Genomic DNA, 16,851 nt, shown 5'->3' with positions numbered 1-16,851 from the left:
TTTTTTTTGGTTGAAAAAGAAAGTAATCTTTCTACAACATTAAAAGGAAATATTATTTTTACTAAAAAGAAAGAAAATGGTTTTTACTATATCATTTTGTTGAAATAAAAGAAACTATTTTTTTTATATCATGAAAAGAAATACTTTTTTATGTTATTGTTATTGTAAGCTTAACCAACATATAATTGTTTAGTTCCAAAGGAAATCCACGCTCTCGTCGCGTTATAAATTTAGATGCATTTACTCTTATATTCTATGCTCTCTACCTTCAAGGTTGTTTACCCTCAAAATCCGATAACAAATGAATTTATACACGGTTTTAAAGATACGTGATATAATTTGACACAAATTGAGAAAACAGATTAATATTGAAATCAATAACAGAAAAATGAATGCAAACTGTGAGCACGTGATTTTTGCCCTATAGGAATTATTCCCATAAAATACATAGAACAGTTTTTTTCCTTTTTTACAATTTTATAGGATTTTGTGGGGATTTGTACTAATTGTTTGCATTTCTGTGCATGTTTATTTTTGTTAAAATCATGAAAATGCAAAAAACACCATGCATTGCATTTATGTGTCATTTTCATATTTTTAGGATTAATTAGTTAATTATTTGTTTTATTAAAAATAAAAATCACAAAAATGACTTACTTTTACATTTTAACCTTTTAATTTTAAATTAGTAATTTCCTTTTTTTTTTAAAAAAAATTTAGGAGCAATTAATTTTTGTAAATATTATATTAGATAATTAGCTTAATTTTGTAAATTAATTTAATTTGAGAGTGTCACGCCCCGAACCTGGGCCTGGACGTAACACGACACTCGGTGCCTGACTACATGTGACCGAGCAAACCAACTGGCTGACTGAATCAACATGTGGTATCATAACATACTGAATGCGGAAGATAAACTAACACATGCTGATATACTGAAAGTCTGGATGATATAAATCAAAGTGCGGAAATATTAATACAATTCTGAAACATATTTGTAGCCAACATAGCTTAATATGAAAAGCCCGTGACTTTGTCTAACTGTTACTCTAGTCTATGAAGCCTTTATTTGATTACTGAAAATACAAACTGTATGTGAATACTGAAGACTGTAGTAATGATAATGCCCCGAAAGAATTGGGGATCACCAAATAGCTGGTACGAGAATCCTAGCGCTCTGAATCATCAACCTGTAAATCATTACATGCATCGTGAGATGCAGGCCCCGGGCAAAAGGGACGTCAGTACATTTGAATTGTACTGGTATGTAAAGCAACCGAAAGAAAGAATTATAAATGCTGATAACTGAGAATTGATAATTGATCACTGAAATGATACCTAATAACTGAACTAAACAAAGGAAGTAAGGATATGAATACTCCTTCTTCTGAATGATGAACAATCTGTTTATCTGAATATTAAACTGCAGCCTCAAGCCCAATATATATATGTGCAGCGGCCTCGGGCGCAAGTATACGTATACATAACTGCGACCTCAGGTCCAAAATGCATAAAGCATAAACTGCGGCCTGAGGCCCAAAGATGCATAAAGCATTAACTACGGCATCAGGCCCAAATACAGGTGTTCGACATTCAGATATTTAAAATTAGGAATTGAGAATCATACTGCAATACATAATAGTGAAATACTGAATCACGCTGAGTTACATGATACAGGAATACTGGATCACACTAAGTTACATTATACTAAAATACTGAATCATACTGAGTTACATAATACTGGAATACTGAATAGGACTAGAATGAGACATGTATTCTTGAACTGGTTGTGAACACTGAAACTTCAACTGTTTATGGCATGCTGAGTAAGCTATACTGAGACTTAGGGACATCAAACCCAAGTCTATATTGAATACAAACGGAGCTCACAACGTTCAGAATGAAAGTATGAACGAGTTATGAAGCTAGAGAATAGAAGTCCTACAACTATTCAATAAACTAGGCTTAACTATATTTCTGAGGCAATTGATACGTCGTAAAAGAAATGTAGTGTAGGGAGAATCATTAAAATTCCCAGACATAGAGAGTTAGCCTCACATATCTTAACTTCCTGCTCTTGAGCATAATACAACATTCGCCAACCCTTTCAACTTTAATCTATATCAATACAAGTCAAAGGGATTCCAAATTAGCAACAATAGTCATGTTTTGGTCACTTAGGCATTTTATCAAACACTCGATGACATAAAGTTTCATATCCCTTATTAATGGTATTTCTACACCCAATAACCCATTCTCTTGCTCTTAGATAAATTCTAAAGTCTCAAATGGTTATAAACAACATTATTCTTTATCACCTATAAGATAATCAACACCCATAACCAATAATAACCTATCAACAACCCAAACCTATCACTGTTCATGCTTTTCTATCAAACCCATCAACTCATATCTCATGAAATAGAGTCTATAATCATTAATTCAATGATAGAATCAACTAGAGGGTGAAGATATTACCTTTTTGAAGTTCAACCTCCTTAAATTCAAGTTCTAGGGTTTCTTCTCTCATCAATGATGTTCCAATAAAATATCTAATGATATGGAGGGTTTACCCATGTTAATAAGATGTTGAGAAATTGAAATAAATATAGAATCACCATTAGAACTTACCTTGGGTGGTGGAGAGACACTTGAGGAGTTAGGTTTTTGAGAGTTTTCCTTTGTAGAGCAAGTTTTTATGTTTTGGGGTTGTGAGGGACGAAATAGGGCTAAAAACGACTTCCCAAGTCGTCCACCGTGTCTCGATTGGCGCGGCCGCAGTCCCGACCCCGGTAAATCGCTGGAACACTGCCTCGCCACCGCGGTCGCGGTAAAACGTGGCAGGACCGCGGTGGTTGCATGCCATTATGTAAAACGGGCATAACGTTTTGCACAGAGCTCCGTTTGGGCTCCATAATATATTGTTGGAAAGATATTTCAAAGGCCTAAACTTTCATGCTTTGAGTCTTTCTAGATTCCTTACACAAATTTACTAAAACCTATTGGAAGACAGACCTTCTACAAACTTAGTCGATTTTGCCAAATCTTATGCACCTCACTTTCCATCTTGATTTTGAAATAACTATTTTCTCCCATAATCATCCCGATGGGACTTCACATGTTCAAAATATATACTTACTACTCCTTTAACTCATTCTTACCTAAGCCAAATTTTTATGGGGTGTTACATTATCTCCCTATTGGGATTATTCGTCCTCGAATGATTATCCTGAATGTAACTTCTGCTAACTCCGGATCTTAAACGGGTTTGGTGCAACCATAAACTTTCATCAACACTTGCATACCAAACATAATGAATACATGATTACTGAACTGCTGAGATACTGAACTGAACTGCATTGACTGAATATTGGTTTGCCATGAATACGTGAATACTGAACTAACATGGATATCTGAATATTGAACTGGCACGAATATTTGAGAATTGAACTAACATCAATATCAAAGTACTAAGCTGGCATGGATATCTAAGTATTGGACTGATATGAGTAGCTGAGTATTGAACGGACTTGAATATCTGAGTATTGAACTGACATGAGTATCTGAGTACTGAACTGGCATGAGTATCTGAGTACTAAACTGACATGAGTATCTGAGTACTGAACTGACATGAATATTTGAGTGCTGGAAACTTGAATGTTATAACATTACACGCGAAATACTGGTTGTACCACCACTAATTCTGGTGGTAACTCTAACTCATAAGCTAATTAACCGATCCTTTGCAAGATTCTATATGGACCAATATATTAGGGACTATGATTTCCCTTCTTCTCAAATATCATAATGCCTTTCATAGGCGAAACTTTCAAAAACACCCAATCATCAACTTGAATTCTAGGTCTCTATGCCGCACGCTCGAATAGGACATTTTGGCGGCTCTGAGTTTTCTTCAAACGCTCTTGAATCAACTTAACTTTCTCTATAGTCTGATAGATCAAATAAGGTCCTAACAACTCCACTTCTCCAACTTTGAACCAACCAATTGGTGATTTACACCTTCCCCCACACATAGCTTCGTACAGTGCCATCTTGATACTAGAATGGCAGGTTATTATTAGCAAGGCCAATAAGAGGTATGTGGTCATCCCAATTACTTTTAACATCAAGGAAATATCCTCAATTGTTTAAACAATGCGCTCTGCCTGGACATCTTTTTGAGGATGAAAAACGTGTGCCTAATAATTTCTGAAAGAACTTCTAAAAGTTCATTTTAAACTGAGCACCACAGTCCCAAATGATGGACCACGGAGTCCCATGTAATTAGACGATTTCCTGAATGTATAACTTGGTATAATCTTCTGTTGAATCTGTAGTCTTTACTGGCAAGAAATGTGCTAACTTGGTAAGTCGATTTACAATCATTCAATCAAATCATGCTTTTAAAATGAGAAAGATAATACCGTTTATAAATTTCATATTTACCATCTCCATAAAAAATATGTGTATTCTGTGATAAAACACTAGGCTTTCTGCTGCTCGACGTTCACTTTGCCGCAAGTCTGCGACGTTCTTTTTCATGTAGTTCATCCAATCAATCTCCTTGGTCATGATGCATATTTGGGGGACTTGGATCGAAATAATACCAGGAATTATAGGCTTCTAACATGATCTTCCCTTTTTAAGTCCATCTATGTCTGGTACACACAATCTTGGTACCTCAAAGTACCATCATCTCCCCCTTATTCGAAAGCCATCATCTTATACTTGTGAATCTCCTCTTTCAGCTACAACAAGTAGGTATCATCAAACTATTTCTCCTTCACTTCGCCTACTAAGGGGGAACAAGTCATATTCTAGACAACAACTCTGTCATCTTTTAGAGTCCGAAGTTGAACTCCTATCTTGGCTGGTGAACTTCTTTTACCAGAGTTTTCTTATCTACCTCAATCATGAGTTATACTTCCCACACTTTATCTTCTTAAGAACTTCCTAAAAGCACTTATAAAATTGTTGTTAGCTAAGTCTTTAACCAGTACTCCGAAGACTAGAGTCTTGTGCAATGTCACTACCCTCGTGATACATAATTGGGCATGATTCTATAGCTTTTTGTGATCATTTTATCATCAATAACTAAACTCGGTGATCATTCTACTCACTTTGTTTTTCTTACACTTGCTAGACATAATCCGTGTGGTAATTATACAATTTTCCTTCATTACCGAACTGATTTTCTTTTTCATATCCCATGCTACTATTCGAGTTTTAGATATCCAACTGGACTTACTGAAAATTTTCACATCACCCCTTAGACCACATGTCTTGTACTTGTGGATCCTTCTCTTTTTGCTGGGATCCAAATAACTTTCCTTATTCTCTGCAATTCTTTGCACTCTACGTCAATGACGACTCATCTTCCAACTTACTTCTGAGAAATCTTTCTTACTAGGAAAAACTAAATTATTCACTTAACGAAAAGCTAATGTATTCACAGCTATCATATACAATCTTAATAATTTAACTCTGCTCACATTGTCAATCCTGGAGAAACCACATTACGATAATTCCTAAAGGCTATTCTTCTATAGTTTGTGCTCTCACTGCTAGCTAATATTTTTTCCCACTGCTACTGTACTTCGAGTTTAACTTAAACTCTTTGGGTTCTAACATACGTTCGGTATTTCAAACTGTCATCTACTCACTAGAGTTAACCTGGCTAAGTGAATCAATTGTACCCCTACTAGCTCTGCTGAAAGTGCTAATTCATTGTATCAACTCAAAATTTACTTCCTATTCTTTTACTAACCACCTGCTAGCATCATATTTTCTTCTCATGCTTTGAATAACTAAAGTGAAGCATAAGGTTACTCCTAAATTCCCTCATCATCTGACCATATTCTTTTGCTGCATACTATCATTTTTTTTGAACTATGTACATGGATCACACTTAGGGAAATTCATCTGTCTTAAACAAAATTAGAATATGTAACCCCAAACTTTCTATATAATATAAAATCATATCATACTATAAACATCCCGGGTAATCATTTAGTCACATAACCTAAGGGGGAATTACCATATCTTTTATCTTACACCAATAGTTGCTTCTTATAGTAACTTACTAACGTGGTACTTCTAGTTCTGATTTGAATAAATATGAACAACTTAAAATCATTCCCTGAAATTCACTATTGGATGCTCTTAGTTCTCATTGCGTACATCATATCTTCTAGTCATTTGCATGATTTGTACGAAATCACTTCTTTGGTAATAACAAACGTTTCTGACTCCTAGGTATTTTACCCTTAGGCTCTTTTCTGTCCAAAACTATAGTGACCAATGTTGGGGTCTGACATCCAAACTATCATCATCCAACTTGTGGCTCCATTTTCAAGAATTAAAAGAAATTGTTCTCTGAGGTAAAGCGCATACGAATACACTACCATGCACAAATTTATCCTTCAAAGTATACCATCATCTGATAAATCAGTTCTTGCACCATCCCGTGAGTCTAGGTCTTAATCCAGACCTAAAGTATGCAAAGGTTTCACTATAATCACTATTACTTATATTTTCTTTGAGAACCCATATGCATCACTATATACTCATAAGTCACCAGAAATTTCGATACACTGAAAATCGGATATTTGGTAAACATATAACTGAATACTGGAGTACTGAATAACCATAAACTTGTTAACTAAGAAATTACTGAAAGACTGTATAACTGGTAACTAAGGTAAACTGATAACCATAAGACACGATAACTGCTTTTGTACTTTCTGATAAGGTTATGCTTTAATTTGTACTACTATCCATTGCATCCCACTTTTAACGTCTTCTCAAGTCTCATATTTACCAACCTGTACTCCATAATTATAGCCCAATGGAAATTATCCTCTTTAGGACCTTAGATTTCTCATGGGCGTCGCTTGGGCATCCAGTACATTTGGAATTCGATAGGAAGAGAAGATTACCTTTTGCTATAAGCTTCATGACACGATCTAGAGTAGAAAGAATTGAGACAATCCTAGATGTCTTGGTAGTTAACCGTTTATATGAGTGGCCGACACACACATATAAAGGAAACTCCACTAGACACGGCTTCATAAACTCCCTAGGACTCTTGAACCTAGTGCTCTGAAACCAAGATTTGTCACGCCCCGAACCTGGGACTGGACGTAACACGACACTCGGTGCCTGACTACATGTGACCGAGCGAACCAACTGGCTGGCTGAATCAACATGTGATATCATAACATACTGAATATGGAAGATAAACTAACACATGCTGATATACTGAAAGTCTGGATGATATAAATCAAAGTGCGGAAATACTAATACAATTCTAAAACATATTTGTAGCCAACATAGCTTAATATGAAAAGCCCGTGACTTTATCTAACTGTTACTCTAGTCTATGAAGCCTCTAATTGAGTACTGAAAACACTGACTATATGTGAATACTGAAGACTGTAGTAATGATATGCCCCGAAAGAACTGGGGATCACCAAATAGCTGGTATGAGAATCCTACCGCTCTGAATCATCAACCTGTAAATCATTACAAGCATCGTGAGATGCAGACCCTGGGCAAAAGGGACGTCAGTACATTTGAATTGTACTGGTATGTAAAGCAACTGAAAGAAAGAATTATAAATGCTAAAACTGAAACTAAGCTGATAACTGAGAATTGATAATTGATCACTGAAATGATAACTAATAAATGAAATGATACCTAATAACTGAACTGAACAAAGGAAGTAAGGATATGAATACTCCCTCTTCTGAATGATGAACAACCTGTTTATCTGAATATTAAACTGCGGCCTCAAGCCCAATATATATATGTGCACAAACTGCGGCCTCGAGCGCAAGTATACGTATACATAACTGCGACCTCAGGTCCAAAATGCATAAAGCATAAACTGCGGCCTTAGGACCAAAGATGCATAAAGCATTAACAGCAGCCTCAGGCCCAAATACAGGTGTTTGACATTCAGAGATTTAAAATTAGGAATTGAGAATCATACTGCAATACATAATAGTGAAATACTGAATCACGCTGAGTTACATGATACTAGAATACTGGATCACACTGAGTTACATTATACTGGAATACTGAATCATACTGAGTTACATAATACTGGAATACTGAATAGGACTAGAATGAGACATGTATTCTTGAACTGGTTGAGAACACTGAAACTTCAACTGTTTATGACATGCTGAGTAAGCTATACTTAGACTTAGGGACATCAAGCCCAAGTCTATATTGAATACGAATTGAGCTCACAACGTTCAGAATGAAAGTCATGAACGAGTTATGAAGCTAGAGAATAGAAGTCCTACAACTATTCAAGAAACTAGGTTTAACTATATTTCTGAGGCAATTGATACATAGTAAAAGAAACGTAGTGTAGAGAGAATCATTAAAATTCCTAAACATAGAGAGTTAGCCTCACATACCTTAACTTCCTGCTCTTGAGCATAATAAAACATTCGCCAACCCTTTCAACTTTAATCTATATCAATACAAGTCAAAGAGATTCCAAATTAGCAACAATAGTCATAATTTGGTCACTTAGGCATTTTATCAAACACTCCGTGGCATAAAGCTTCATATCCCTTATTAATGGTGTTTCTACACCCAATAACCCATTCTCTTGCTCTTAGATAAATTCTAAAGTCTCAAATGGTTATAAACAACATTATTCTTTATCACTTATAAGATAATCAACACCCATAACCAATAATAACCTATCAACAACCCAAACCTATCACCGTTCATGCTTTTCTATCAAACCCATCAACTCATATCTCATGAAATAGAGTCTATAATCATTAATTCAATGATAGAATCAACTAGAGGGTGAAGATATTATCTTTTTGAAGTTCAACCTCCTTGAATTCAAGTTCTAGGGTTTCTTCTCTCATCAATGATGTTCCAATCCAATATCTAATGATATGGAGGGTTTAACCATGTTAATAAGATGTTGGAAAATTGAAATAAACATAGAATCACCATTAGAACTTACCTTGGGTGGTGGAGGGACCTTTGAGGAGTTAGATTTTTGAGAGTTTTCCTTTGTAGAACAAGTTTTTATGTTTTGGGGATGTGGGGGACGAAATAGGGCTAAAAAATGACTTCCCAAGTCGTCCACCATGTCCCGGTTGGCGCGGCCACGGTCTCGACCGCGGTAAATCGTTGGAACACTGCCTCGCCACCGCGGTCGCGGTAAAACGCGGCAGGACCGCGGTGGTTGCATACCATTCTGTAAAACGGGCATAACCTTTTGCACAGAGCTCCATTTGGGCTTCATAATATATCGTTGGAAAGATATTTCAATGACCTACAACTTTCATTCTTTGAGTTTTTCCATATTACTTCCAAATATTCACTAAAACTTGTTGGAAGACAGACCTTCTACAAACTTAGTTGATTTTGCCAAATCTTATGCACCTCACTTTCCATCTTGATTTTGAAACAACTATTTTCACCCATAATCATCCCGATGGGACTTCACATGTTCAAAATATATCCTTACTACTCCTTTAACTCATTCATACCTAAGCCGAATTTTTTACAGGGTGTTACAGAGAGTCTAATTTAGGTTTTAATTAACTGAAAAGGAAAAGAAAACAATTAGAAAAGAAAAAAAGAAAAGGAAAATTAGAAAAATAGGCCGTTAGGGCCAAATCATTAAAGCCCAAATGAATTCCCCCTCAACCCGTCCAAACCAGGCCTAAACCCAATCCCTACCCGGTCCAGCTTTTCCTACTGACCAAACAACGCCGTTTTGGAGGCATTTAATCCCAGCCGTTGATCTCCATTGATCAAACGGTTGGGAACTAAGGCTTCATTTTATATTTAAGTGTTGGAACCGGTCCCCCCTGTCCAAACCCCCTCCATCCCTATCTTCGTCTCTAACCTCAAGAACCCTAGAGACGCCGCCCTAAAACCCTCCGTAGGCAGCGACGCCCCATACCACTCCAATCCCCACCAATTTAACATCCTAGAATCCCTTTCACCTCCTCTCTCATAATAGCCAAACCATGTCCCTCGAATCCCTCCCAAACGGCTCGGATTTTAGATCTAAAATCAACACCCCAAAATCCTAGTTCCTCCGAATCAACCCAAAGCTTCACCACACCATATACTCACTCCCCTCACCCCTACTATCTCACTGATTCCCCCCAAACAACCTCACAAAACTCCGCAATTCCAAGTCTAAGAGGGAGTTCTGTCTGGTTCGAAGAAAAGCTCCGAGCTGTTGTTCCATCAGTGTTCGAGTCCTGAACTACTTCCTGGTGTTTTCTTCTAGGATTAGGCTTTTAGGAGTCTTCTCTTTCAAACATATTCGGTCAAACCATGCAAGACCGGATCCCTTGAAGGAGAAGACCTCTATTGGTCAATCAAGGTGAGGATGACATTAAAAGCGGTCCTGGGTGTTCTCCACTCTACAAATGGTAAGGTCTCACCGTTTACCCATCCATTTTTCTTCTCTTTTCTTCAGTATTCTTTCAGGTTGTTTTTCCGTCCATAAATCTGTTTGTTCTTCACTTTAAGAGTCGTCCTTGTTCCGGTCTTTGGACGTGTTTAAAATCAGTTTAATAGGGGGTTCGTTAGCTTGGTTTCTATTGATGGTTCATTAGGTTTTCATTCTTTTTGCTATCTTGATTTTGCCTGTTAATCAATAGTCTTAGGGTTCATTTTAGATTTGTTAATTAATTCCAGAGCTTAATCATTAATGATAGTCAGTTTAGTTCATCATTTGAATTAATTCTTGCTCCAATGGTATTTTCTGAGTTTAGCTTATGTGAGAAGGATTTAGGTTTAATTCGAGGTTCAATTGCATGTGTTGTGGTTTATTTGAGCATGTTTTGGAATGCATTAGTTTTTCTAGCACTTGTGAAAGTTCCATTTAGGGTTTCTTGTAACAGACCAGTTCTTCATGAATTAATATCATTCACCAGTTGTTAGATGCATTTCTAGCTTTGAATTTCATTTGTTTTCAATCCATTTGAAGATATAAGCTTGTTTGTTTTCTGTTTGTTTATGTTTGTAAATATTCAGAACTTTAGGGAGTAATTGAATAACTAGGAACTTAAGGGGGTAATTTGGGGATTGTTAACCTGAGAGAATCTTTAGTAACTGATTGGGAAGCTTCTTAAAATGGACAGCTTGCCCAAAATTGTTAGGAGAAAAGGCTGAAAAATGAAAATATCTAAAAGGAAAGGGACAAATGTACATAAATCAGTTTTAAAAGATACACTATGAGGGGTATTTTGGAAAAATCCTATCTCCTTGCCTTGGAAGGCACACAACAGATTTCTGTTGTATAAGTAAGGCCTGCCCCTTCCTCTTTACACACGGAAAAATACCTCAAAAACCTTTCAAAAAAAATCTGTCAAATAATAGGCTTTTCTTTTCTTCTGGACAAAAAATTGAACAATCTTGCTCGATTTTTCTGGGATTTGGAGCTCTTGTGAACTGATACTGAAGCTGTTTTATTGATTATTTGCTGCTTTGTTCTCTACTGCTGAAGTATCTGTCTTCTTTTGGCATTTTAGAGCAGAATTTCAGGCACCAAGGTACACACCATGGCCTTATGCCAAAATCTTTGTAATCCTGGCTTCACATAAATCTTAGAAGTATTACTTGAGTAATAAGATGTGTTATCTTCATTGATTTTTGCTTCACTTTGCTTCACATGCTTAAAAACATACTGTTCTTGTGTTTCAAATGCTTTGGTTGATGTCTATTGTTTTTTGAGTTTAGGTACACTGTTTCATTGATTATTCATGCCTAATATTTGCTTCATGGTTTGAGTTGTGTGTGTTATCCAGGGGTTAGCCTGTGAGCAGCATGGCTCTTGGTGGATCTGATCTCGACATGATCAAATCCATGAGAGTCAGAAGCTAAATTGATATCATTCCTGTGGGGAATAGCTGGCAGCTTTATGAAGGGTTACAATCTAGTGTATATTTGGTTTTAATAGTTTAGATTAATTTTGTTTGTTATTTCATAGGTCAAGGCTTGTTAATTTTCATTTACTAGTTGATTGTTTCTTCAAATGGCTCAAAGTTTTATTAAATAGTATTGAGCCTATATGTAAGTTAATGTAATGTATGAAGAAGTCATGGGGGTCAGAGGTGAATGCCTTAGTTAATTTCTATTTGATGTTCAAACCTGCTGAAAATCTCAAATGAGCTGTATAATGATTTACGTACTGTTGGCTTTCCAGATTTTGCCTCTATGTTGTTTTGCCATGTTGGGCTCAATGTCAAGCCCAAGAATATTCATCCCATCCCTTCTTCTTTTCCTTGCACTTTACGTTTAATGGGCTGGTTTATAACTGAAACCCAGCGTCCTGATGGACCTGTATTTGGCTTGTTCTCACTGCTGTGCGTAGTTGGCTCTCATTCTGATAGATGGGCTCACCTTCGATCCCAGTTCAATGCATGATTCGTGAATCTCAATTGGTCTGCAACTGGTTCATTTTCTATCGAGCAATCAAAATCATTTAATTACCTCCCCGCATGGCTGTAATTAGGTCCTAGACTAAATTCCGAGTTAGAATAATTTTGAATTGGATTGATTAAGAGCCTTGCAACCTCCTAATTGAACGTAGTTAGTTCAGATTGAGGTGTGCCATTTTAGTTAAATCACCTATGGCCCTCATATTTTATAACTTAGATACTAAAATGAACTTCGTAGTTTGCTTTAGGCACATTGATTATATTATTATCACGGCTATTACTAAAATTCGAGGGTACATTTTATGTGATCCAGTTCTAATTTTTGACAAGGTTAAATAGAACGTATCGTGAATCACTAGTGCATTTCATGTAGCGTGGCTTGCGATGTATTTTAAATAACCTTGAAATAATTCCTCAATTAATTAAAAGCAGTTGTAAAATTAAAAAATGCACATAGGTTTGAAAGTGTTTTAAAATTAGATAAATAGGCCAATAATAATAGTTGAGCGACCGTGCTAGAACCACGGAACCTGAAAATGCCTAACACCTTCTCCCGGGTTAACAGAATTCCTTACTCGGATTTCTGTGTTCGCGGATTATAAAACATAGTCAATTTCCTCGATTCGGGATTTAAAACTGGTGACTTGGGACACCATAAATTATCCCAAGTGGCGACTCTGAATAAAAAAATAATCTCATTTCGATTGTCACTTTAACTTGGAAAAACTCCCTTATACCCTTCCGGGGGTAGGAAAAAGGAGGTGTGACACAAACCACACAAGTTGAACAGTGTTAGCCTTGAAGGTTGGTCACCCTCGAGCTAGAAATTGCCTCAATAGATGTCAGAACATAATAGCAAGATAATAAGAACTAAAAATAATAATGTATTGCCTTTGGATGCGTATTACAATGTATTCATTATAAATAAACATACCCCTTTTATATAGCAGGGGAGTCCTACCGTAGATATAATTCTATAAAAGGTACAAAATCTCATAATTTGCTAACTAATTGGCCTCTCCTTGATACGTGCCGAGATTTTCGCCGTGATATCCGACCGATTGCGGATATTTTGGCCTTCTGTTATTTGGCCCGATAAAGTTTTCTCGAACTTGTTCGGAGTCAAGATATGTTCCGGAGTCACGGGTTCGATGATCTAACTTCGTACCTTGGTTCGATATAATCCAGGGTCGAGCTTTAACCCATCATGTTTCAGTTCCGACCTATCATGCAGCAGACGAGCACAGTTTTGACCATATACAGATAGTTCCCTCATTTTTTCGTAGAGTAAAAGACGAGAAACAATATGAGCCCTCGATCTTTGTCTCGATTCTTTGACTGACGAAACATCTTGTCAGACACATCTTAAATGGTGTTAAATGTTCGTCAGTTACTGGTCGGCCATTACAGATTTTGAACCATCATTTGCAAACTATAAATACCCCTTCATTATCTTATTCAAACTTTACTTTTAAAGCCTCTACCCTCGTACACTAGAAATGTTTATATTCCCCAACATCAATTCTCTGATTACTTCTAAGATCACTTCAAAAGAACATTTGCTCTTTACCTCAATTTATTAAACACATCCTTTTAACTTTCTCTTTTCTCTTTGCTTCCCTAAAAATGGCGAAGACCTCAAAGTCCATTCCCCCAAAAAAAAGCTCCCTCTGCTTCGCGACCAGCTGAAAAGGAAAACGTTCCATCTGCTGCTACTGAGGAAAAGGCATCAGAGCCTGATTTGACTATGTTCATTCCTGGGAGGTTCCCAACTAGTGCAAACTTCAAAGTCGAAAAAACCTCTTTCGCACCAGGTCGGTGTGAGCCGGTCTCGAGATACATATACTCGATCACCGACAACCTCCTCTTCAAGGTCAAGGAAATCTGTAATTGTGATGGTAAGCACGTGGTGGTGCCTACGCCCGAGGAATCGATTACTACCTACGTGGAGGGTTTTTTAAGTGTTTACACTTATCCCTTCACATTGGGCACTTTGGACCCGGTCATCATCGCCTTCTATAAAAGGTATGAGGTGACTCTTGGTCAAATTCACCCCTCCTTCTGGAGGATAGTAATTCTCCTCCGCTTCTTTGCAAGTAAAATCGACAAGTATCCTTTCACCATAGAACACCTCATGCATTTATATAGTCCCCGACTCTATCGAGAGGGATTAATAAAGCTTGTTTGTCTGGCGCCCTATTCTCGAGCATAGACGAGGATCGAGACTGAGGCTGGTTGGGTCAATTCGTTTAAGTAAAGACCTTAGATTTAATACCGGCTGAGGATATGCCATTTTCAGAGAAATAGAACATAAAACGTAAGTATAACTTTGCCTTTAAAATTTCGTTTACTGCCTTTCCCTTTTCCTTCTTTCTTATTGATGTTTCGCGGTGCATCTGTTGCTCGGATGTCAGATGCAGTTCCCTGACTCAAGGAGTGGGTCAAAGGCATTATATCACAGAAGCCCTATTCCGTGCACGCGTGGCATAAAGTTTCAAAGGGCTGGTAGGAGGCTCGTTCTCACGGTAAGATTCTTTCCCGAAATAGACATAACTTGTGTTTCTTTTCAATCTTAATCATCTCTTTTCTTTTGTAGGACTTGGGAAGGATGCTATAATGAGACCCCGTCCGTGGATGAATACGTCCTCTCCTAATCACCCGCTCCGAACCAAGCTAAAGAGGAAAATAAAAGGGGCTCCGAGTTCCCCAAACTCGGAGAAACAGAAACCAAAAGGAGGCAGATGCGCAAACCCAAGGAAAGCACTAGCGCTCTCCTATAGGATTTAGTCCATCGGCTGAGGGATGAGTTCGAAGAAGAAGAAGAAGAAATTTTTGAGTTGGTGTCTCGGGTGCGAGTTAACACTGTATTGGCTCGAGTTAGGGAGGCTGTTGAGAGGACAGTGAGAGGTCTATGAACCACAGAGAGGTGAGGACGCCTTGACCCAAACTAGGGAGGTCGAGAAGGAGACCATGGCTAGCTCTATTGGGTAAAGGAAAGTGCCCCAAAAGATGCGCTTGGGGTGATTGATATCTCCGAGTCCCCTTTATTCTCCGACTCTATGATCAACGAGGCCGACTTGCTAAAAGAGCATTCACATGAGGGGCCTCAGAGGGTGGCATATCTCAATCACTTCTTTGAAGTCTTAGAATATATCACCTCGGAGGACATCATGAGGTTTGGTGACTTACCGGTGCTAAAAAAAGCACCATCTTTGGGTGCCAGCGGGTCTTCTTCGAGTCCAAAATTAGTGGATCGGTTCCCGACTCCGAGTGATGATCCTGACCAAAAGAGTTCAATAATTATCTCTATCTCGGAGGACACCCAGGTTCTCTCCGTCCCCGTGGGGGTTGCAAGCTATCTTCGGTGCTTGGTGACCGAAGAAGACCAGGCTAATATGGACGAGGTGAAAGCGCCCTTCTTGTTCAATGAAGCTCAACAAGCATTGGATCGGGTAACTTTGAGTGTATCTTTACTATGTACATTAGATTTTAAGTTGCAAATAATCGTAACACTTTTCTTTATGCTTGCGGGCCTCGGTACTTCATAATGAAACTTTCTCTGATATCGGGAGGAGCGTGAGAAACTCCAGGCCGAGCTAGAAGCGGCTCAGAAGGAGCATGCCGAATAGGTTGAGTAGGTAAGACAAGTACTTGAAGATAGTGATGATGATTTGGACACAGTGGCTAACGGTCTAAACCTACAGGTCCAAAAGAGACTTGAACATATCGGGCAGCTCCAGGCGGAGGTGGATACAGTAAAAGCTAAGGCAGAAGAATGGAAGAAAAACATGGACCTCCTAGCCTCGGAAAAGGAAACTGTATAGGCTCAATTGGCGTCGACTGAGGCCTAGCTCCGGGCTACAGAGAAGAAGTCCTCTACCTATGCTAAAACAATCAAGGAGATCCGATCTCAGCTAAGCTCACTGGTCTCCAGCCAAGAAAATTTGGCCAAGGAACTTGAGGCGGCCAGGTTAGAGATTGGTGAGGTCAAGGCCGAAACTGATGAGAAGGTGGCCCGACATAAGGCCAATGCCGAGGCAGCTCAAGATCAAGTGAAATATTTGGTGGATCACATGAATTGGAAATCCCGAAAGGAGGCCCTCGAAGGAGTTCAAGCTTAAGGCTTCAACCTGCTGGTTAAGATCGATAATGCCAAAATATCTGAGGCCAAGGCCACGAAGCTGGCTTATCTCGAGGAGGAGATCTCCAAAGGGTCTGAAGACTCGGATGAGCCCGAAGGTGGTGAAGACCCCGAAGGCGACGACGGGGCCCTCGGTGAAGATTAGGCACTTAGGATCTTTTTAGACGTTCTGTCTTTTATTTTTTGAGGTCGTTTTGATCGTTGTATATTTTTGTATCGGTGCCATTTGGCCATTGTAAAAAGATTTTTGGATAAATATATATAACG

The sequence above is a fragment of the Nicotiana tabacum genome, chromosome 20, assembly GCF_000715075.1.
Source record: "Nicotiana tabacum cultivar K326 chromosome 20, ASM71507v2, whole genome shotgun sequence".
Lineage (NCBI taxonomy): Eukaryota > Viridiplantae > Streptophyta > Magnoliopsida > Solanales > Solanaceae > Nicotiana > Nicotiana tabacum.
Note: the sequence above shows the minus strand (reverse complement) of the source record.